Below are 23041 nucleotides of genomic sequence, written 5' to 3'. Positions count from 1 at the left end.
ATCGAAAACAAACATTCTGTGTTTATGTAATCTGTATGAAAAGAGAGCCATGTCAGAAGTCCGTGATTCAGCTATTACCCACTAATGCGGCCACGCCCACGGAGCCAGCGCTATTCAGACGCAAATTCAGAGACAACACATGCATTCATCATCTCAATCGTGTATTTATTGCCTTGAAAATTGTTTATCTGGATGAAAAAGCCATGGTTAGCGATCTCTGGAAGACATGCAGTAAATTCCTGTTTGTTTTCTTCTATTGATAAGTTTTAAGTGAGTTTTTGTTTCTTTAGCGCCCTCCGGCTGTAGTATGAATTGGTAAACACCATTCATGGAATATCGTCTTCTTCTTAGGTGAATTTGTGGACTAAAATGCACAGAGCGCCCTCCGGCTGCAGTATGAATTGCAAACACCAGCGCTCATAGAGATAACAATGAATATTAAATAAAAAAATAACTCCTCTGTATAGAAAATTGACAAACATATGAGAATCCTATATTTCTCCAAATGTGCATGCTTTTAAACTAAAAGCCTATATTCAGACTCTTTGCATCACAGAAATACATTATATTTTAAAGTATAATATAAAACCATTATTTTATATTGTAATAACATTTTTCTGTATGTTTCATATACCATGATGGGCTTGAGAAATCACAGAAGTTTTTTTTCACAGCCTACCTGACTGAAATGCCTCATTAATATGCAAGTCTTTTCAGGTCATTACTATTCAATTCTTTTGTCTTCACAGGTGAGAATGAGCCATTATTCATGGAGATTCACGCCTCCTCGCATACCGTGTTTCTTGGCAAAAAGTGTCTTACAAAACTAAATCAGTATATTGTTATAAATGAAAGAGTAGTCAGCATAATTTTTACATAATTTTGAAGCAAAAACTCTAGTCTACAACCTTCAATACCCAAAAGTCTTGTGAACACAGATTTAATATACTTTTATTGGCCTTATATCAGTGACTTAAGTTTTTTGTTTTTTCAGTAACCACGCATAAACGTTATTCCTTCAAAAACACAAACATGTACATACATGTTCCTCACATATTATGGTAGCCTAGTTTGTGCTGAATACAGTGTAATGACACTTGTGTCATTAATATGTTTATGAACAACTGAAAAAAGCACAAATGTCAGGGCATGTCAAAACTTCTCCAGGCCCCAAATCAGCCTCAGACTCCAGAGGGTTAATACTTTTGTGAAAACCTTGATACGTTTTTTTTTTCTTTCCAGGACTCTACAATGAATAGAAAGTTCAAAGAACAGCATCTATTTGAAAAAGAAATCCTTTGTAACAATGTTAAAACTCTACTGTAACTTTTGATCAATTTTGTCCTGGCTGAATAAAGGTATTAACTTTTGAACAGTAGTGTATTTAAGAAAACATAAAACCTCAAATTATCTATAATTTAATAAAAGCTGTAATCCTTTTAAAACCACGAAGCCCGAATACATACATGCCTCCCTCACTTTCTCTTTTACACCCATTACTTAGCAAAACCACCTCATCTGTTTGAAATCACCACATACTCTTAAAGATGATTTCAGCCTGGTTCATGTCATAACACAGTCAGCCATAAAACATATATCTATAGGTCTCAATTTAACTTTACGTGAGTCACTTTCCGATGCAATTTCATTGAGGAGCATTGTTCACAGCCACAGCAAAGTGCTATATATCTTCCCATGAACTTGGATGGAGGGAATGAATGGATCGCTATAAAAGCCTGGTCACATATCATGCCCTAATTTATTTATTTATTTGCTTGCTGCATTAAGTGATACAGCGAGATGTGTGTGTGTTTAAGAGGACATTAAAGGAGGAAGGCAGAAACGGATGAAGGGATGGAAATCTATAGTAATTGAACTATTCTGCAATCAACATTCAGTTAAACGAGTGACTCATGCAGCGGAGGGTGAAAGAGAGAGAGAACAATGCAGGATGAAGACAGAGACAAGGCACATATAGAGTGGCAGGAGATTCAGTAGAAGCCTGTGTTTTAAGAGCCTTGAACCAGAGCCTTGAAGCTTAATTGTTATAGTATATGCTATAATAATTATACTTACAATAAAGGGTTAGTTCACCTCAAAATGAAAATTCTGTCATTAATTACTCACCTTCATGTCGATCCAAACTCGTAAGATTTTCATTCGGGAACACAAATGAAGATTTTTTTTTTTATGAAATCTGACAGCATTCTGTCCCTCCATTGACTGCCTTTGCAACTTGATCTTTGACCCTTCAAAAAGTTCATAAAGAGATTGTCAAAATAATCCATATGTATCGAGCGGTCTAGTCCAAATTTTATGATGAACATATTCAGGGCCAGATATTCTAAATGGGGCAAATTAGCGTGAGAGTGCAATTCCACAAATGCGCCATTGGGAGTGGCAAGTTTTGCGCGTGATCTACTGCTGACGCGCAAATTAAAGGACACAGGCGCAGTCAAATCATTTACATAATGACAAATGAAATCTAATTAGTGTTGGGTCACAAATAAGCAGAGCTGACGCTCAGGTGCAGCTTGGCAAATGATATGTTCAGATAACTTCCTCTGGCATACCAAAGAAGCAAATACAAGTGGAAAATATTTTCTCCCTTCTACCACGTGCTCTCTGGTCACTGCGGTGTCTCCTCCTATAGCAGCAACAATTGCAGCCATGTCGCAAAATGGGTTAAGGCATGCTTTTTTGGGGGCGTTAAATAATGGCACAAATACCAGTAAATTGACGAGCGCAAACATTAGTAAATCGTGTTGCATGAATCATTTAAATATTCTCCTCCCATAAATTTTGCATCTGAAAGGGAAACTCCTACATAAAAACAACTCAGTCCACGCCTTTTCATCGCTAATTTTGCACTGCACTTCTTTAGTAAATCCAGACAGTAGTTTTTTAACACCAAAAGAGGGTTTGTTAGAGCTGTTAGTAAATCTGGCCCTTGGGCTTTTAATTTAGGCTTTTACTCACATGTAAACATTGATCAGTGAACATAAGTAGAAGCTCAACCTAACCAACAACACACAAGAACAAACCTCTTCCGGAAGCTCAAACGTGCTGCGTAACCAATGAGGTTCATTCTCATGTGTTACGCAGTACGTTTGAGCTTCCAGAAGAGGTTTGTTCTTGTTCATCAAAAAGATTAATTTGTGTTTTCCGAAGATGAATGAGAGTCTTACAGGTTTAGAATGAAATGAGGGTGAGTAATTAATGACAGAGTTTTCATTTTGAGGTGAACTAACCCTTTAAAGGTGCCCTAGAATTAAAAATTGAATTTATCTTGGCATAGTTGAATAACAAGAGTTCAGTACATGGAATTGACATACAGTGAGTCTCAAACTCCATTGTTTCCTCCTTCTTATATAAATCTCATTTGTTTAAAAGACCTCCGAAGAACAGGCGAATCTCAACATAACACTGACTGTTACGTAACAGTCGGGGTGTACGCCCCAATATTTGCATATGCCAGCCCATGTTCAAGGCATTACACAAGGGCAGCCACTATTAACATCTGGATGTGCACAGCTGAATCATCAGACTAGGTAAGCAAGCAAGGACAACAGCGAAAAATGGCAGATGGAGCGATAATAACTGACATGATCCATGATATCATGATATTTTTAGTGATATTTGTAAATTGTCTTTCTAAATGTTTCGTTAGCATGTTGCTAATGTACTGTTAAATGTGGTTAAAGTTACCATTGTTTCTTACTGTATTCACGGAGACAAGAGAGCCGTGGCTATTTTCATTTTTAAACACTTGCAGTCTGTATAATGCACAAACACAACTTCATTCTAGAGATGTTCCGATACCCCTTTTCCATTCCCGATACCGATTCCGATACCTGAGCTCAGGGTATCGGCCGATACCGAGTACCGATCCGATACCTGGGTGTGTATCTGTATATATATATACTACTAGCCCTGTATGAATTGATAGAATTATTTATGGTGTGCTTCAGACTTATCCCTTAATAAAACAAGAACAAAAACATACAGTGAACTAGAGTATTTTTATTATCTGACGACATACATTTGTCAGTTATATTATTTATTTATTTTAAGTGAAAAAGAACTTCAAATGCAGCCACAAATCTAACACTGTAAACTGAAAAAGGTATATTAGTTTTACAATATAACTATAAAAACAGTGCAACAAATAAATCTAGGAATATAATTATATAAGAAAATAATCTCTTTAAAACTTGAAGTCCAGAAACAATTTTGTTAAATAAAAATCTCACGTTTTCGACGACTGACAGCAGCTGGTCATCCAGAACAATAAACCCGACAATTTTGTCGGTTATCTTTATTTGTCTTTTGAAAACTTTTCTCTTTGTTTGAATGAAGCTGGCACGCCTCATCCTTCTCCATCTTAAGCGCGTCAAACGCCCGAATCGCTCAATTCGCACCGCGTCATTCACGCGAATCTCGCCGCAGGAAGTCAATTCGCGTCTTTGCATTGACTTAACATGTAAATCACTCGCGCTTATCGCTTCATTCGCGTCTGGTGTGAACGCAGCATTAGCCTTTATGTAACCATCGTGTTGCGCGGGGTGACGCGTCTTCAAATGCTTTATTAAGTTATTTGTGTTAAAGTTGCCAATACTTGTGCCACTCGAAATTGCAGCATTGCATATGAGACATGTCGCCGTTTTACTGGTCTGAAATACTGCCAAACAGCAGACATACTGCTAGCGCGTTTTCACTTCTCCGCTGCTCTAAACAGTGGTTGCTTGTGGCAACACAGCACAACTTCCTGTGTTTGCATTCTGAGCCGCGAAGAAGAATTGATTTCTGATTTGCTGCGTTAAGCAAAGATAGCGGGCACAACTAGGTATTGTTTAAGAAAATGGTATCGGATCGGTACGTGAGTTTAAATACTCGCCGATACCGATGCCAGAAATTTTTGTGGTATCGGTGGTATTTCCGATACTAGTATCGGAATCGGAACAACCCTACTTCATTCTTTATAAATCTCTCCAACAGTGTGTAATGTTAGCTTTAGCCATGGAGCAAAACCTCAAACTCATTCAGAATCAAATGTAAACATCCAAATAAATGCCATACTCACATAATCCGACGTATACATGCAGTATGCATGACGAACACTTTGTAAAGATCCATTTTGAGGGTTATATTAACTGTGTGAACTTTGTTTATGCTGTTTAAGGCAAGCGCGAGCTCCGGGGGCGGAGAGCGCTAGCATTTAAAGGGGCCGCAGCATGAATCGCCGCATTTCTAATTATGCCCCAAAATAGGCAGTTAAAAAAATTAATTTAAAAAAATCTATGGGGTATTTTGAGCTGAAACTTCACAGACACATTCAGGGGACACCTTAGACTTATATTACATCTTGTAAAAAAACATTCAATGGCACCTTTAAGATGGATGTACTGTTTAACTGTGTGGTAGCAACTTTTCTTTTTCTATTGGGCAAGCCAATTTACAGCTATAATGCAGTGTACACTTGACTTTGACACCTGACCCATGTTACCAAGGTGATAATGGAGTGCATAACAACTCATGACTATATAATCAACATGTTTGCATTTTACAATTTCCACTTCATCCATCACAAAATCTCTCATAATACAGCCGCTTATACTAAAGTTGTCCACAGGATATATAAAATTAATAGATATTCATATTCATAGGTATTCATTAAAAATATCATGGCCATGCACTTTCAAACTTTACTTACTTTCTTATGTAACTGGCATTTCTTCCAGTAGATTAAGAACTGTGATCTGAAAAGAAAATAGGGAGAGAAAATAAAGTGAGATATAAAAATCTGACTCATGTATCAATTCAAGGTCTAATAAATCTACATTCAAGCCATTCAGCCACAAATCTCAAAACAACTGAATTTAAATTAAATTTAAAACAGCATTACAATCCATGAATCTGAATCAAATACGTTAGGAATAACTAACTTATTCACACAAACATTTTTGACACATTCCCACATCATTCAGAATAATGGTCAAGATGGATGGACGGATGGAATGACAGAAACATACACACAGATAAGACCTCTGAAATTTCTTTGTGAGCTCCTCATAGAACTAAAAATATTAAATGGACCCTGACGTCTTTAAATATGATATTTGGCTTAAAAGCTGAGTGTCTTGTCTCTAATGCTTGAATTGAATTTCTATGAGTGTCCCAAAGCTCTCTTGAGGGTCTGTTTAGCCACTCAGATCAATACAACTTCAGAGACGGTTTGGACAGAATGAGTGTGAAAAGTGTGTTGTGTGAAGATGGGTTGTTAAAGGGATAGTTCAGCCAAAAATGAAAATTCTGTCATCATTTACTTACCCTCATGTCATTTCAAACCTGTATGATTTTCTTTCTTCTGCAAAACACAAAAGAACATATTTAGAAAAAAATGTTTCAGTGTTGTTGTTTTGGAACCCAATGTTTTTTTTTTTTTGTTTTTTTCTTTTGTGTTCCACAGAATAAATAAAATCACACAGGTTTGGAATGACATTAGTGTGAGTAAACAATGACAGAATTTGGATTTTTGCCTAAACAATCCCCTTAACAAATTGCAAATGCATATTACAGTAACAAAAATTGGTAATGAAATGACCACGACTGAACGCCAGATCCCCTTTGACACAAAACTGGCCAATCAAATTGCAAGAGACAGATGTGCGGCCCAATTACGGCAGCCCTTTGAGAATAAGAGCTGCAAATCAGACACGACCAACAGTACCAGGCACTCTAATGCACCGATAACAGACACTGTCTCTGTTTCTCTCATGACACACATACACACACACATGTTTGCATGTAGATGAACATACTGAAGTATCTGCATTCAGATGCATGCATACAGAGAACACACACACACACACTTCAACTCTTTCACACACATACAGTCTCTCTTCTTGTCTCGCTATCGCGCACACCCAACCCCCCAGCACCTCAGGGTTTGAAATTCATGTGCGAAATAAATAGAGAGAGAGACAGACAGAGAGAGAACACATGGGGTAATGCAGGAGGCTGGTGAGGGAAAGAGAGAGGAAAAGGGGGGAGGGGAGAATAGAGCAGGAAGACAGTGACATGTGAGGACAATAGAGGAAAAAAGAAAGTCAGAAAACGAAAAAGAAAGCGCAGTATCTAATCAAAAAGAGGGTCTCGTCAACGGTACGACTTTGGCGGGGAATTCTCTGCATCAACCTGGAAACATTCCAACACACACACATAACATGTGGACACATTCCAGCAAGCCGCAGCTATTAACCCTTACACCACAACTGTACTTCCATAATTACTGCTTCTCCAAAGAAACATATGTTCAGACAGACCACTGCTACCCCCCCACCAGATATTAAGTGCAGTATATTATGCACACTATCAGGCCCAGTCACCAGATCCTTCCTACACAGTGAAATGTCATTGCCTCTAACAGTGAAATTCTCAATGTCATGACAACTAACACGCAGACATTACCAAATAGCTTTAAAACTCAGACAATAATATCCCAAAGCTGTTCACACTTCAACACATCGCCCCAGCATTCAGAATAGGGGTCAAGGTTTTTCAATGACAAATTAATAAACTTTGGGGCTGAATGAGTTGCATTCTTTTATCTGAAAGAATGCATAATTTCACCATTGCATTATGTTACATTTGGTTATTTACATTTATTTGAATCATAATCAGTATTAATTTTATATATTTTTTAATTCTCTGGCAGATGTTTATATTGAAGAAATTACAGAAATTCTTCTTAATGGAAACAATAGCAACAGAAAACATACTATAAATTAGTTAAGATGCATTTAGTTTTGTATATTTTCATATTTTACATATATACATACATTTATAGGCTATAGACCTTATGCGTCAGAGAAACAAGCGTGCCACCATCTTTAAAATATTGTCTTTGAACTTCCGCTTTTGCGGTAGCTCTGTATATTTCAATGGCATCGCTGTCAAAGGATATTTAGCTGGTGAAGTGGATTTACTTGTTGTACAGTTAATGAAAGTTATCGTGAGCATTGTAATGTTTAAAGCAGATGTCTTAACAAATGTCAGTAGACCGGGAAGATTTTAAAACAAGCAGTTCATTCACAAATACGTAAGATCGCTGTGGAATTACAAAAAAAACGGAAGACAAATAGCGCGGCGCTGAAAAGGGACGGGGCTACATAAGAGGTGCGTCCCAATTCGCGTACTTGTGCACTATTCTATGACGTTTTTAAGTACAAATAGTGCAGTAGTGCGTTCACACTGAAAATTCCAAAAAGAAAAAGTGCACTTTGAATACCCGGATGGTGCACTAAATTAACGGAAAAAACGAAGTGTGGAATGGAGCTTCCGGAAGAGGTTTATTCTTGTGCGACATTCAGGTTCGGTTGAGTTTCTGCTTATTTTTGCTGATCAATTTAAATGCGAGTAAAAGCCTGAATTAAATCTATTCATCATAACAAGCGATCGATTCTCTTCAGAAATTGTGGACTAAACCGCTTGATTCATTTAAATTAGTTCTACGATTTCTTTATGAATGTTTTGAAGCATCTCATTGCTTAACCGTTCCATTCCGTGCCGATCCGGGCCAGCTGGTACGGTTACGGTTTCATTTTCCACTGTGGGGCTAATAACGGCTGGTCTAATAGCGTCAGTCGTTGCCTTGGTAACGCAACAGTTTACTTATTATATGAGATGTAAATAATGACTGCGTTATGGAGGATGATTAGATATTTCTTTTAATTTTATTATTAATTTGTGTTAACGTCGCTCAAATAGAACGCTTAGCCAGCTACGTTACAGAGAAACTGGGGCACGTTCAAGCTCAAACCGGTGCACAATGTTTTGCTACAGTTTCCAGGTTAAACGACATGTTTCCTGGAAACAGTGTGCAACGGGTTTGAGATTTTCTCTTGTTTGGTGGGTGTGTCAAAAATGCCAGCCCAATCAGCAGCAGCATGTATAGGCTATAAACCACGCGGGATTAAACAGACAGCTCGCACAATGGGTCCAAGTAAAGATTTTACAAATGTGTTCTCTTTTATTCTGGATGGCAAGGGCAGTGACTGTAACATCGAGCGTATTTTGCATTAAACATGTATTTATACCGATTTCATCAGGCTCCGAAAATTCTTCAAAAAGAACACAAAGAATGGCCTTCTCAGCTGCCATAGTTGCAACTCTTGCGTCATCAGAACAGGGTGTTCAACGCACCACCGTTTCCGTTTAAAAAACGTTTTGCAATGATTTGTTGGGGCTGAACGCAGCCCTGGTAGCCAGGCAACAGACAAGTGACCAATCCTGTGTGGTGACGTCACTTCACGGATTCTACCAGCACGATTCAGTAACCGTGCCGAGAATTCCGGGCCGAGCACGGTTTGTAATCATGCTGTCCCATACCAGGCTCCAGTGGAAACACAACTGTCTGGAACTGTTCCTTACCATTCTAAGAACCGTTCGTCCCAACGGTGGAAAAACGGCTAAAGTGTTAGTAGCAAAGGCAGTCAATGAAGGGAAATCTGACAGCATTTTGTCATCAAAAAGACCTTAATTTGTGTTCCGAAGATGAACGAACATCTTACAGGTTCAGAACAACATGAGGGTGAGTAATAATGACAGAATTTTCATTTTGGGGTGAACTAACCCTTTAAAGGCCGGTGAGCCAATAGTACTGGAGAGTGAAACAGCAAAAAAAGCTAATATGTAAATCAGGCTGAGGGTATTTAATAAAATAAGTGCTGTTTCTAGCTCCAAACTTTCACTGCAATAATATTTTAGCCTATAAACTAAAGGTATAAAAGTATTAAATTGTGTTTTTCTCTGTTTGTAAAACAAATTGAAAAAAAGGTCTATAGTGTCAATTTAACTACAAAAAGTTAAAGCATCATAGGCATTACATGCAATAAGACCAACATTTGTGTTATTGTGTTAGACAATTTGCAATTTTGCAAAGTTGATCCCTCATTAATGCAGATTTAGTGCTCTAGTTTTAAGAGGCGGTAGGATTACACAACAAAAATACATTTCTATGTGCCTTCCCTTTGGAAAAGATGCATATTCAGTGTTTTCAAAAACGCCTCCCGATCAAATTAGCGGGAACAATGAACCTGATACTTTAAACTGGTAAACAGCCTCTTTAATTTTCAGCCCATGTTTTCCAAATGCATTGTTTTATGCTACTGACTGGAAATCGTATCATTCAGCTAATTGAGACATCTGGCTGAATCACACACCACTGTGAGTTTGTACCGAGTGTGTGTGCATCTGAATGAAGAGCTATGTGCGGTCTCCCGGCACAGCTCTGAGATGCAGGGGAGGATGATATGAACACGACTGAAAGATGAATTATGAGATCCTTGCAAGAATTAAAACAAGAGCCAACGCTCTCAAAACATCTACATTTCTCCCCAAACTCAAAATGCAGTTTTACAACCTCTGTCTATTTGTAAATCACATTCACATTGGCACTGAACCACTGAACCACATGACCACATGACCATCTGCTGATAGTAACCAACACAAAATTGACATTCATTTTTCTCTTAATATAGTCTATCTCATACAAATTTAAAGAACAGTAACAATTATTGGATTCTTTGTCCAATGGATAAGACTTAAAGGGATAGTTCACCCAAAAATGAAAATTTGATGTTTATCTGCTTACCCCCAGGGCATCCAAGATGTAGGTGACTTTGTTTCTTCAGTAGAACACAAATTATGATTTTTAACTCCAACCGCTGCCGTCTGTCAGTGGTATAATGCAAGTCAGCGGGAACTTGGACTATAAGAGTAAATAAAAGAAACCGAACAGTATTTATATAATTTTTTACCTCTAATACACCACTATGTTCAACGGCATTCATCACTCGATTCGTTTGGTCTGATCGCGCTCTGACAGCGGCAGTGATGTCTCGCGCATATACTTCAATGAGAGCGAGACATCACTGCCGTTGTCAGAGCGCGATCAGACCAAACGAATCGAGTGATGAATGCCGTTGGACATAGTGGTGTATTAGAGGTAAAAAATTATATAAATACTGTTCGGTTTCTCGCACAAACCGATCGTTTCGTGTCTTAAGACATCAATGTGCCGTCACGATCCGCAGGGTTTAATTTGGACTTGTCTATGCAAGTTTTATTTACTCTTATAGTAGAAGTTCCCATCCACTAGCATTATTTGACTGACAGACAGCAACGGTTGGAGTTAAAAATCATAATTTGTGTTCTACTGAAGAAACAAAGACACCTACATCTTGGATGCGCTGGGGGTAAGCAGATAAACATCAAATTTTCATTTTTGGGTGAACTATCCCTTTAAGCTTTGTACACGTTAAAATAACATTCATGTACCTGTGTTCTCCTTGGGTTCCTTTCAAGCTTGGACAAGCACAGCAGACCTTAACTGACACAATTCCCCATAGGGTTTTGTTTTAATCTTTCTTGAGGAATTCATCCGCCTGCACGCTGGTGGACTGCTACTGAGCTCAAAACGTATCCTGTGGCTACACAAGAATTGAGACGTCAAAGTATCTACCAATTTCTGACACTGACACCAGACTCTTCTGCTGGCTTTGCTCCATTTTTGGAACTTAAACGGCATATTTTCCTACAGGATCTATTCCTAAGAAATTTCATGGAACAAACAACTTATCGGTCTAAGATGGGACATATATCTCGACATATTGTTCTCACTTATTCAGAAAATCTGAGTTGAGAGTTGATGCATTGTCTGGTTTTAGGTGATCTATCCCTTTAAAACTAACTTAAAGGGTTAGTTCACCCAAAAATGAAATTTCTATCATTAATTGCTCACCCTCATGTTGTTCCAAACTCATAAGACCTTCGTTCATCTTCAGAACACAAATTAAGATATTTTAGATGAAATCCGAGAGGTTCGAATCATGATTCAGATCGCGCGTCAAACTGCCAACGGATGAAATCATGTGACTTTGGCGCTCCGAACAGCAGATTCGATACACTGATTCATTTGTGCTCCGATGCTTCCAGAAGCAGTGTTTTGAAATCGGCCTTTATTAAATAAGTCATTATTTTGTATTTTTTGGCGCTCCAAAAATATTCTCGTCACTTTATAATATTAATATTGAACCACTGTACTCACATGAACCGATTTAAATATGTTTTTAGTACCTTTATGGATCTCGAGAGAGGAAATGTCATTGCTCCCTATGGAGGCCTCACGGAGCCATCGGATTTCAACTAAAACATCTTAATTTGTGCTCCGAAGATTAACGAAGGTCTTAGGGGTGTGGAACGGTATGATAATAAATGACATAATTTTCATTTTTGGGTGAACTAACCCTTTAAAGGGACTTTGCTAATACTCAGTTCTCAAAACTATGTAATGACTGGAACCTCAGGGAGTATTGCAAATTTCTGAAGTCTTTCAAGCTAGATCTGACCTATTCAATATTCAATTGCTGCCATACATACCTGGGTACTATAGATGTAACTAAATATGGACCTAGCAATCATTAATGGCAAATTACCCCTCTTATTTTCAAAAATGCATCACCGACAGTATTTTGTAAATGTGCCTCATTGCATTTGCTCTACTGCTTTGTTGAAACCATATTGTGGTTTAGTGGTAAAGTCAAGATGGATAGAGACATAAATTATGATGTATATCTGAAATATGCTGAACATTTGTTATTGAAATATTCACAGTGCAATGGTAATATGCTAATTGGTGCTAATATCCAATTCTCAAAACAATGTAATGAGTGGAACATCACATATTACTAATACTATGACTATTACAACAAGTTTCTGCAAACTTTCAAAAGCAAGATCTGATGTGTAATATGAAATTGCTGCAGTATATACTTAACCATACTTGCACACATACCTGGTTATTATATGTAGATATGGATCTAGATAATGATCATTATTTTTAAAAATGCATCATCTATTTTGTAAACGTGCCTCGGTGCAATTGCTCCATTGCTTTGTTTAAAACATATTGTGGTATTGTGGTGAAGTCAAGACAGCTAGATGAATAGATGATGTATATATGAAATATGCTGAACATTTGTTACCAAAATGTTCGCAGTTCATTCGAAGAAGCAAAGCTTTTCCCATGCAACGGTATAGTCAAGAGGTCAAGAGTAAGTGAAAGTTATTTCACTTTTGCGTGTTTCATTCATCTCTCTTAACGGAAAAATCCAGCACAGTCCAGTGACTGGGGATATCCTGAGGACTATGCAATCCATTACAGTATGGTATGTGGTTGAATTTCATCCATTATTAATGAGAAATACATGAGATGGAGAGAATGGAGAAAGGGAGTAAAAGAAGGAGTGGGAGAGAAAGACAGACAATGAAATGTTAAAATGTTCTAGCCTGATCTGGACATGGAAAGTAATCCAGATTTGAAAAGTTGTGACTAGATAAGAGAAGGAACGGTATCTTGAATATTGTGGATGTAAATTTAAATAAAAACTATCTATTAAAGGAAGGGTAGGCAATTTTGAAGAAGCTAGTAATAGCAAGCAAGCTTTGAAAGCATGAGATCCCACCCTCCCTTCAGAGGGCTCTCCAAAGCCACACCTCCTTGAAAACACATGAAGACACCAGTGTTGATTTTCTGCCAATTGGGCAGTTCTGAATTCAATTGTGCAGGGCAAAATTGGATGGGGTGGACAAAATTTAGGTGGTTTTAGGTTTGGTTTGGCAGTTTTCAAACATTTACAATCTCAACCATGAAATCTATAAGTACTAAGTATTCAGACTGCAGACATGTTGCAGTGTCGAGTTGCAGTGCAGAACTCCTCCATCAAACAGGAAAATGCCAAAATCTCTGGACATATCTTTTGAACAAGCACTTCCGAAACCAAGTTTTGGCATTATTGTTATGTGTCGTGTTAAGAGTGACGCAAAAGACAGTTTGAAATCTGATTTGAGAATCCAGAGCATTCCGACTGAGGCGCATCTGTAAAAATCTGATTGGAATCGCATGTCAAACAACCTCCATATGTGGTATAAAATCAGATTTTAAAAAATCTAATTTCATGTGCATTTTTTTTTTTTTTTTTTTTTGCTCTCCAGACTTTCAAAAACCCATCTGGATAAAGTCTGCATATGCAAAACATCTGATTTTTGCTGGCAGTCTGAATGTGGCCTTAATGAGTCGATTAAGAATCCAACCAAAGCATTTTGAAAATGAATTTTAAATTGTTGAATATTTAATGAATATTAATCAATTTAAAATGCTAAATATTAAACTCATTGTGACAATATTTTTAAATATACAATATTCAAAATATCAATTGCTTCTTTTTTTTTCATCCTTAACAGGATTGTGCTGACTTTCCAACCCCTACACAACTTTTACTGAAACTGAAGTAGTCTCTATTTCTCTCATTTCTTGGCTAAGATACTTTAATGAAAGTATTTTAAAAGTTCTGTAAAAGTTACTAAACTGAAAGGTTATTCATGACCCAAGATTAATTAAATCATTCTGAATTGAATTGAATGATGCATGAATATGAATAATGCATGAATAATGTCCTTAAACAAGCATTGAAGTTTCTATAGACAGTTGATATGAAATACCCATGGGGCTCTGACATGAACAAACATGGATAAGATTGATGAAGTTTCTGACCTTGATATTAGGGACAAGGCTGATGCTAATTTACACACTGTTCTGTTACAGAGAACCATGGGAAACATTCCACGATGACAACTTTGTAAGAGTGATGAGCCTGAAACAAGGCCACATGGTCTGCTACACTGAGTGACTGGAAAAACAAAATTTGAATTTAAAAAAGCAGAAGAATAATGCTAACCATTATAATGGCAAAATATTTTTGCAGTGTCAAAAAATAAGCTTAAATAAATGGAGATATCAATTTCACATACTAAAGTGATTACAAAATCTGAGACCACACTGAAAATCTGCGGTTCAAAATCTAATTAATTAACAGAAAGTTTTAGGATTTTGAAAAATAATAAACAAAGAAACATTATAAGTAAAATTAATAAACAATATTTAACATTCTGCACTATTTCTATGTAATCTATTCAAATCATCTAACATAAGTGACACTGACCATGTGAACTCCTTTGAACAAAAGATCAGATTGAATTGGTTATTTGGATGTTGAATTACAAGAATTTTTTGAAAAGTACATTTTAAAGCATGCTGCTATTTTACCAACAAAGGGACTTTTTTACGGAGAAAAACGCATGTTGCGTTGTTCCTGTTGAGCTGAATCAAAAGAAGGTACAGTGCATCATAGTTACAATGACTGTGATTACATACACTTCTTAAATTATACACCAAAGGACTTCTTCAGCTCGAATCCATAAGTTTCGAATTTCCTCCTGATCACAAGTTGAGCTCCAATAACAGAGTTACCACGGAAGCCTGGGTTATGTAACGTTACATAACAGACAGGCGGTATGAGTAATATTTCATAACACTAGAGACCCTGACACCATGGCATCATCTCTCCTTTGCTCTTTTCTCTCACTTCATCTCTCTTCTGATGTTGAAATCAATGGCGTTATTTTCCGGAAAGTCCCCTTGACGGCCACCGATGGCTCAGTATCAAACGGAGCGTGTCGTCACAGAGCGGCCGTGTTTTTTTCCCCTCTGCCTCTGACTGTCTAGCGCTAGACTAGACACTTTCCTCATCCAAATTTTGATATCAAAGAGTCATCAAATTCATCCCCCACCCTCGACTCTGCTCGCCCTGATTTCTCTCTCTCCTCAGTCCCCTTGAGTGCTAACAGGGTCAGGCTAGGGCCATGGCACAGATGCACGCCATCCACCAACAGGCCATGGCAAGCAACCAATCACAGACAGCAGACTGCAAAACCACTTTTAGGATGCTTTTCTGAAGATAATGGATTTTATATTGCTGCAGATTAATGAATATCAACAACAAGCTCTTTGTTAGATCATACGTTATAAATATGAAAGCTACAAATTATAGATACATAACAGGAACACAGCAGAAATGTTCGACCACATCCTCTTTATATATATATATTTTTTTTTCATCCATGTTACTCCAATAATATAAAAGCAAAATATAATCTTGTTAAAATGGGAAACAATAACTAATATTCAGTTGTTGTTGCTTGTTAAAGGATTAGTTCACTTTAAAATAAAAATTGCCCCAAGCTTTACTCACCCTCAAGCCATCCTAGCTGTATATGACTTTCTTCTTTCTGATGAACACAACCGGAGTTACATTAATAGCTATCCTGACGCATCCAAGCTTTATAATGGCAGTGAACGGACAGCAATGAGTATGAAGCTCAAGAAAGTGCATCCATCCATCCATCATAAATGTACTCCAGACGGCTCCGGGGGTTAATAAAGGCCTTCTGAAGCGAAGCATTTGTGTAAAAATATCCACATCTAACAAGTTATAATGTAAAATAAGTAGCTTCCACCATATTGCCTTCCGTATTCAACTTAGGAAGAAAGCATAACTGATCCATAAGTTGCATACGGAAGGCATAGGATGTAGCATAAGCATTTTGAACTGCAAGAGGCGTTACACTTTCTTCCTAAGTTGAATACGGAAGGCGGTCTGGCGGAAGCTAGATATTTTACAAATATTTTTCTTACACAAATGCATCGCTTCGCTTCAGAAGGACTTTATTAACCCTCCAGAGCCATGTGGAGTACGTTTATCATGGATGGATGCACTTTCTTGAGCTTCATAATCGTTGTTTCCCATTCACTGCCATTATAAAGCTTGGACGCATCAGGATATTTATTAACATAACTCCGATTGTGTTCATCAGAAAGAAGTAAGTCATATACACCTAGGATGGCTTGAGGGTGAGTAAATCTTGGGGCAATTTTCATTTGAATGTGAACTAACCCTTTAAGCTACTCTAAAATATCCTTGGGGTTCAAAAGTCAAACCAATATAAAAAACAACAACATAAGTGAAAAATGTACATGAATAACCAGAAATCAGACCTTTTATACAAAGAAATTAACATGGTCAGTATCACTAATTTGCTTTTTGATTAGTGATCTAGAAATCCCAAAATTTTCAATGTGGTGTCTTTTGAAACCCACTTTTTGTATATGCATTTAAAATGTATTAATCTTATTTTTTGACAGAAAAAAAACATTAACACCTCAACATCAGACTGGACATAAACAGTAAATATTAACGGTTTTTGTTATATAATTCAACAAAAAAAAAATACTATGCCACTTTACAAACCAGGCACACTGTATTTAAGACCACTATATTTAATTAAATTATTTTGTAAATGGATCTTCAGTAAATTAAGTATCAATGATGCTAGTTAAGAAATACACAGTTCCTTTGAACATAGTCTGTCCATAAACCCTAAATTGCATGCACAACACACAGAATGCAGAATACTCATAACACAATAAAGACACATACAATACATAAAAACAACTATGGCCCAGTTTCACAGATAGGGCTTAGATTAAACCGGGATTAGCCCTTAGTTCAATTAGGGCATTTAAGTAGCTTTTATAAATGTGCCCTAGAAAAAAAACATTACTGGTGTGCATCTTGAGACAAAACATTGGCACTGACATATTTTAAGATATATCAGTGCAATTTGCTTTCAGTTAAGACAGCTCATGTAGCAAATGTTAAAACAGCTCAAACATGCATTTTAGTCTAGGACTAGCTTAAGCCTTGTCAATGAAACTGGGGGTATATGTATTAAAACGATAGTTCACCCAAAAATGATTTACTCACCCTCTTGTTGTTCCAAAACTGGAACATAAAAGAAGATATTTTGAGAAAGAGTGCACATGCAGGGCTCATTGACAGAACTGTCACTGTCCCGATCGGACCGGTGCTGCATCATCATGAAAGTTTATAATTTAATATTTGCACATGTTTTTAAGCCTTGCCAATTTAAAATTCAAGCGCAAAAAGACGCAAAAGATAACTTGTGCGCGCTCTGAAAGCCGTGTCTGACAGCACACGAATACTAAATTGAGCTCTCTTTCATGTCTTGCTCTTGAACTGACAATTTCACACAAAATTACGTCAAATTGCCCGTCTTGGCGAGTATCCTAGCAAACATAGTCGGTTATGTCTTAAGTGAATGTAAACAGTTAAGAAAGTAAACGAGCGTGTAACAGTATATTGGATCCGTGCATTAGTCTTAAAGTGACAGCTGCCTAATATTTCTGCTGCAGTCTGTATTGTAATATTAAAGGCACACTGAAGTGTCTTGGAGCGCGCAGCATTATTCAATGTGTTGACGTAATTTCAACTGAAACAGGAAGACAGGGCGGGATATATCGAACATCTCCGCCCCTTTTTAAAATAGCCAATAGCGTTTCATTTATATCATTTATATTTATATCACAGCTCGGCCAGAGCCGTTGAGCTCGGTAAAGCTTTAGTTTCCCTCTAATCTCTAAACATTTCTCTTCCTAATCTCCTCTATATCGCTTTAAAATACAGCATTCTGTGCAGAATTTAAATGGGTCCGGTACATTTTGTGGTCTGTGGCAACTCGCGCATATGATCCGCTCTTTGCTCTCTTGTCTTTGGACCGGAGCAGACTGTGCGTGCTGCGGACAATGGAAGGCATATTTACCTTGTCTGAATATAGTGCACTATGTGTCATATAGAAACTAGTAAATGTGTGAACAAATTATCGATTTCAGCTGCAGCTTCAGCTTCTGTTTATAGTGTAGGGGGAGGGACTTAAGATTCTAGAGAGCATTTGATTGGACAGAAGGTTTGACAAGAAGCCCACAGTGAGTTAATGAAAATCTGTGATCCATTTTAGCGGAAGTGAGAGCCTGCAAGTTTTGAATGCTTTTATCTCCTAAATGCAAATTTTGTCAATGTTTTGCAACACACCAGCTTATTCATAACCTTAAGGCTAACATATTCATACTAAAAGCTAAAAAAATTTACATTTTGATTTCAGGGGGGCTTTAATCAAACAACAGATTCGCTGCAATAGATCACCTTAATGCTCTTGACTGAATAACTTCTGTAACTTTAATAAGGATTAATCTATATTTAATGTATAAAGTGAAGACTATGCAGTGCTATTTTACATTTGTTTAGTTTATTTAATTTCTGTACCTAATCTACATCTAACTACTGTTAGCTCTACCTGAAAAGTACTGTTTATTTAATTGGCATCTTTTCTATTGTGTTTATTTGTGCTATTACTTTTAGTTTGATTATTTGACCTTATTTTATTATAGACTGTTTACTTGACTTTAATAGTGTCTAAAATTCATATATTATATTTATGCAAATTGTTTTTCCATTTGCATTGTTCTTGGATTCCATGTAAGTAAGTCTGGCGAGTAAAATAAAAAATGTACTAGCCAATGGCGACTCGAGCTTTAGTGTGTCCGTAGAGGGTTGTAAATGATGACAGAATTGTCATTTTTGGATGAACAATCCCTTTAATATGTATAGTTTCCAATACAAAATGCAGAGCAAAAATGTAAAATTCCTTCAGGAGCCCAACCTTACGAAAACCACAAACACACACTTATTCTCATTACAAAATGCTTACAGACACACACCCACACACACACAAACAAATGTTACACCTACCAGATCCAGGTGCATTAAGGAGCAAATGCAGAAAGCAGAATATGATCTAAACCAGACACTCCCTCGGTACAAAAATGTGGAGAGATACCACAATAACCCACAAAAATAAAATCTCATCCAGAACGAAAGGAGGGAGAAAATATTCCGAGAGGAAACAGGGACGAACATCACGACACACACAGCAGGATCCAGAGCATTTGGCTTTTGTGCATTTCAACAACGTCTCTTATTTAATGCCTCGATGCACCGAGCAAACCCCTGGATGAGATGTGCACTTTACCACATGTGTCCACAAGCTCGGTCGCTCTTCGTTAGCAGTTCCGACTATATATCGCCAAGCGTTTGCAAAAAAAAATGGTTTAGATTGTTACTTTTCCGAACTCAAAAACTGAGCGTGCCTTTTTGCCTAGTGCTAATTGTACAAGTCAACTATGGCACACATACAGGCCTGAGATCTGTGGCCATTGTCTCTGATTCCCCTGAGCTAGCGGTCGACCGGATGGATGGACAGTTGTGGGGGTTCCCGGATGAAAGGATGATGGGCAGAGGAAGTTAGGGGCATACTGGGAACAGCGAGCAAGACAGTAACAGGGAAAGAGAACGACCCCCACAATTCCAAGCACGGTTTACCCTCCTGCATGTTCAAGCACGCATGCTGACATACACACGCACTCACGACACACACATACACATGCAGAATCACTTACAGACAAAACCTACCATGCAAACGAACAGAATATTTGCAGCACAAGCATTAGACAAGAAAAAGTGAAGGAATGAAGAAACAATAATAGTTCGTTCTCAACACAAATCTCACACATGCTTTGATTCTTTGCTCCGCCGATGCCTGAATGCTGCACATCCCCAAAATCGAATACGAAACAACTACGGGAATTCAACAAGACGAAATTGCAGGAAGCAAAAATAGAGAAAAAAATAACGCTTTTGAACATGATTTCAAAAAGTGAACGAGAAATAGTAGGAGAGAATGAACATAGAGATAAAGTTGAAAGATACGGATGGACAGAACGGGATAGTGACTGATGAAAAAGAAAGAACTAGAGGGTTAAAACAGAAAGACAAGAGTACCAGTCTGGTCGTTCCTCCTCCTTTTCCCGCGGTTTTGTTGATCCCACGTTTGGCTCTTTCTCTCGTTGCTCCGGGTCCTTCCTCCTCTCCGCTATCCCAGCGGCAGTCACTTCTCTCCTCTTAGCGTTTCCTCCCAAACCACGTTTTTCCTACTACCCATCCCATCAGCCCATTTCCTACTGTTCATTTAGCACTCTGAACTGCTTTCACACTATGAATGCGAGATTTTTGTGGGATAGGGCTGGAAAATTATTCAACAAAAAACATAAATGAAAAAAAAATGAATGTAAGTGAAGTGCAAAGGAGAGCGGACGGTGACCAGGCACCGAGACAAGTAGGAAAAGGAGCTGTTGAAGGGGCCTGGTTTTTTAGGGAGGCACGCAGAGGGGTGGGGGGACCATTAGAAAAGCTGCGCGTGTTTCTCCGTCCAGGAGGGAGGAACACGGATGAAGCTGCCAGGCTGCGAGGATGAGAAGAGAAGCACTGCAGTCGCTGGAGAGAGGAAGAGAGAGAAAGAGAGAGAAATCGTAAGGGCGCATGTGTACGCGAGCGACCGCATGAGGAGGTGGGAGGGGAGAGAATGACAGAGAGGGAACGATAGATAGAAAAGAGAGGCTAAGGGGTTCACGGAAGGGAGGGAAGAAGGAGGAGTGAGCCATAGCCAAGAGTTCAGAGGAGGGGGCCGGAATACATTTTCTTGTCCTCCGCTCCTCTCCCGGCATTCGATTTTCTTTCATTGGTTCTTTTGTGTGTGCTTTTTTTTCATTCTCACCTTCTTGATTCCAAGGCAGATATCTGTGCATGGAAAAGAAGAGGATATTCCCGTCTGTGCTTTCCGCTCTCTGTCTCACTGTCTTCCAGGTCATTTTCTCCACATGCACTTGAACTCCAAATCCTGTCTGCCGGCCCCTCCCCCCGACCTCTGTGACTCGCTCTCCTTCACTCCTTCTGATGGAGGCTTGAAATAGTGCTCGCAGGCTGTAAGTGAGAGTGAGAGGGAGGGGAGGACGAGGGGGACAGAAAGGGAGAGAGACGTGGGGGGAAGGGGAGAAGGTTTACACGAACAGAGTCTGTGCCGAGATTGTGTGCGTGTGTGTCAGGCAGAGCGAAAACGAGAGGAACAAACCCTGTGCACATACATGTGTTCAGTGACTTTCTCAGAAATTACAGTCAACTGCACAAAACATTAATTCTTGGAGCCAGTTTTAAACAGGGGCATCTATTGTCTTTGAGGGGCCACCAGTGGCAGTCCTGCCTCGATACCCTAAGGCAAGACACGATATGAGCAAATAAAAAAAACTTTTTAACAGCTTAGTAACTCTTTACATATGTGCAAGATTTGTATTTTATAAATAAACTGCAACTTGAACTTGATTGCTTTTTTTGTATGAAAAAGACATGAGGATAAAATAAATACAGTGAAATCAATAGTGGTATATTTTGGGTGTTGCAACAATAAAACTATTTTAAGTGTTGGTATTACGTTATTACATGTATTCGTCTCGAACCGTACGGTACGGGCTTCGCGGTTCAGTTCATGCAGTTAGACGAAGAATACAGTCAGTCACAGGCTATCCACACTCCAATCCAGAAGGGGGCGCGCGGTAATACAACGCTGTTTGCTAACTGCCACAACAGGAAAAAGAGCAGAAGAAGAACAACGCATACGCGAATGACTTGTGTGAAATATGACCTATATGCAAGAGTGTATTCTGTTTACTGCTTAGTGCTTAAAACTGTACTGTACCAACTAGGGGACTAAATGTCGCAAGGTGGAACAAACTGTGATTTGCACTACTGTCTATTCAAAATAAACGAAAATGAATCTAGCATTTGTTCCTTTGTCCAGTAACACTTTAGTTTACGGTCCAATTCTCACTATGAAGTAGTTGCTTATTAGCATGGATATTTTAGGATATTGGCTGTCTATTAGTACTTGGAGATTAATGAGGCAAAAGTCATAGTTAATAGTTAGTTAATAGTGAGAATTGGACCATAAAATAAATAAACCAAAATCGTACCAAACCATGACCCCAAAACCGAGGTACGTACCCAACTGTGACTTCTGTGTACCATTATACCCCTACTAGGTAGACAAAAAAAAATGCCATCCATCCGAGAGTCCATCTATGAGATATCAAATATCAAAATAGACTAAATTATTAAAATATATTTAAAAAACATTTTCACTCAATTATGTATTCTACTATTATGGGCCAGAACATATAACCACAAATTTACAAAGTTAAATAATAATAATAAAAATACTAATTGAACTTGCAAAAAATCTTATATACCTGAAGAATATCAACCTCAATGTATTTTGAAAAGGTAAACCATCTACAGATATCATATTTGATCCAGTCCACAAATGTAACTGGAGCGAG

At 38.0% G+C, this 23041-nt stretch overlaps 1 long non-coding RNA gene across 4 annotated transcripts in view; it reads right to left on the bottom strand.

The window, feature by feature from the left end:
• LOC125275268 overlaps positions 1 to 22178 on the bottom strand; it is a 43272-nt gene extending 21094 nt beyond the window's left edge. Inside the window, exons 1-3 of one of the 4 annotated variants that reach the window (XR_007186416.1) lie at positions 21427 to 22178; positions 20655 to 21146; positions 5714 to 5759 (exon numbers count right to left, since the gene is read on the bottom strand). This is a non-coding gene — a long non-coding RNA (uncharacterized LOC125275268). The remainder of the gene's footprint in view (positions 1 to 5713; positions 5760 to 20654; positions 21147 to 21426) is intronic. The other 3 variants (XR_007186419.1, XR_007186418.1, XR_007186417.1) reach the window with 3 other exon arrangements.
• Positions 22179 to 23041: the final 863 nt, after the last annotated feature.

Source organism: Megalobrama amblycephala, linkage group LG9 (genome assembly GCF_018812025.1).
Source record: "Megalobrama amblycephala isolate DHTTF-2021 linkage group LG9, ASM1881202v1, whole genome shotgun sequence".
Lineage (NCBI taxonomy): Eukaryota > Metazoa > Chordata > Actinopteri > Cypriniformes > Xenocyprididae > Megalobrama > Megalobrama amblycephala.
Note: the sequence above shows the minus strand (reverse complement) of the source record. Positions and strands in the feature narration are given on the sequence as shown.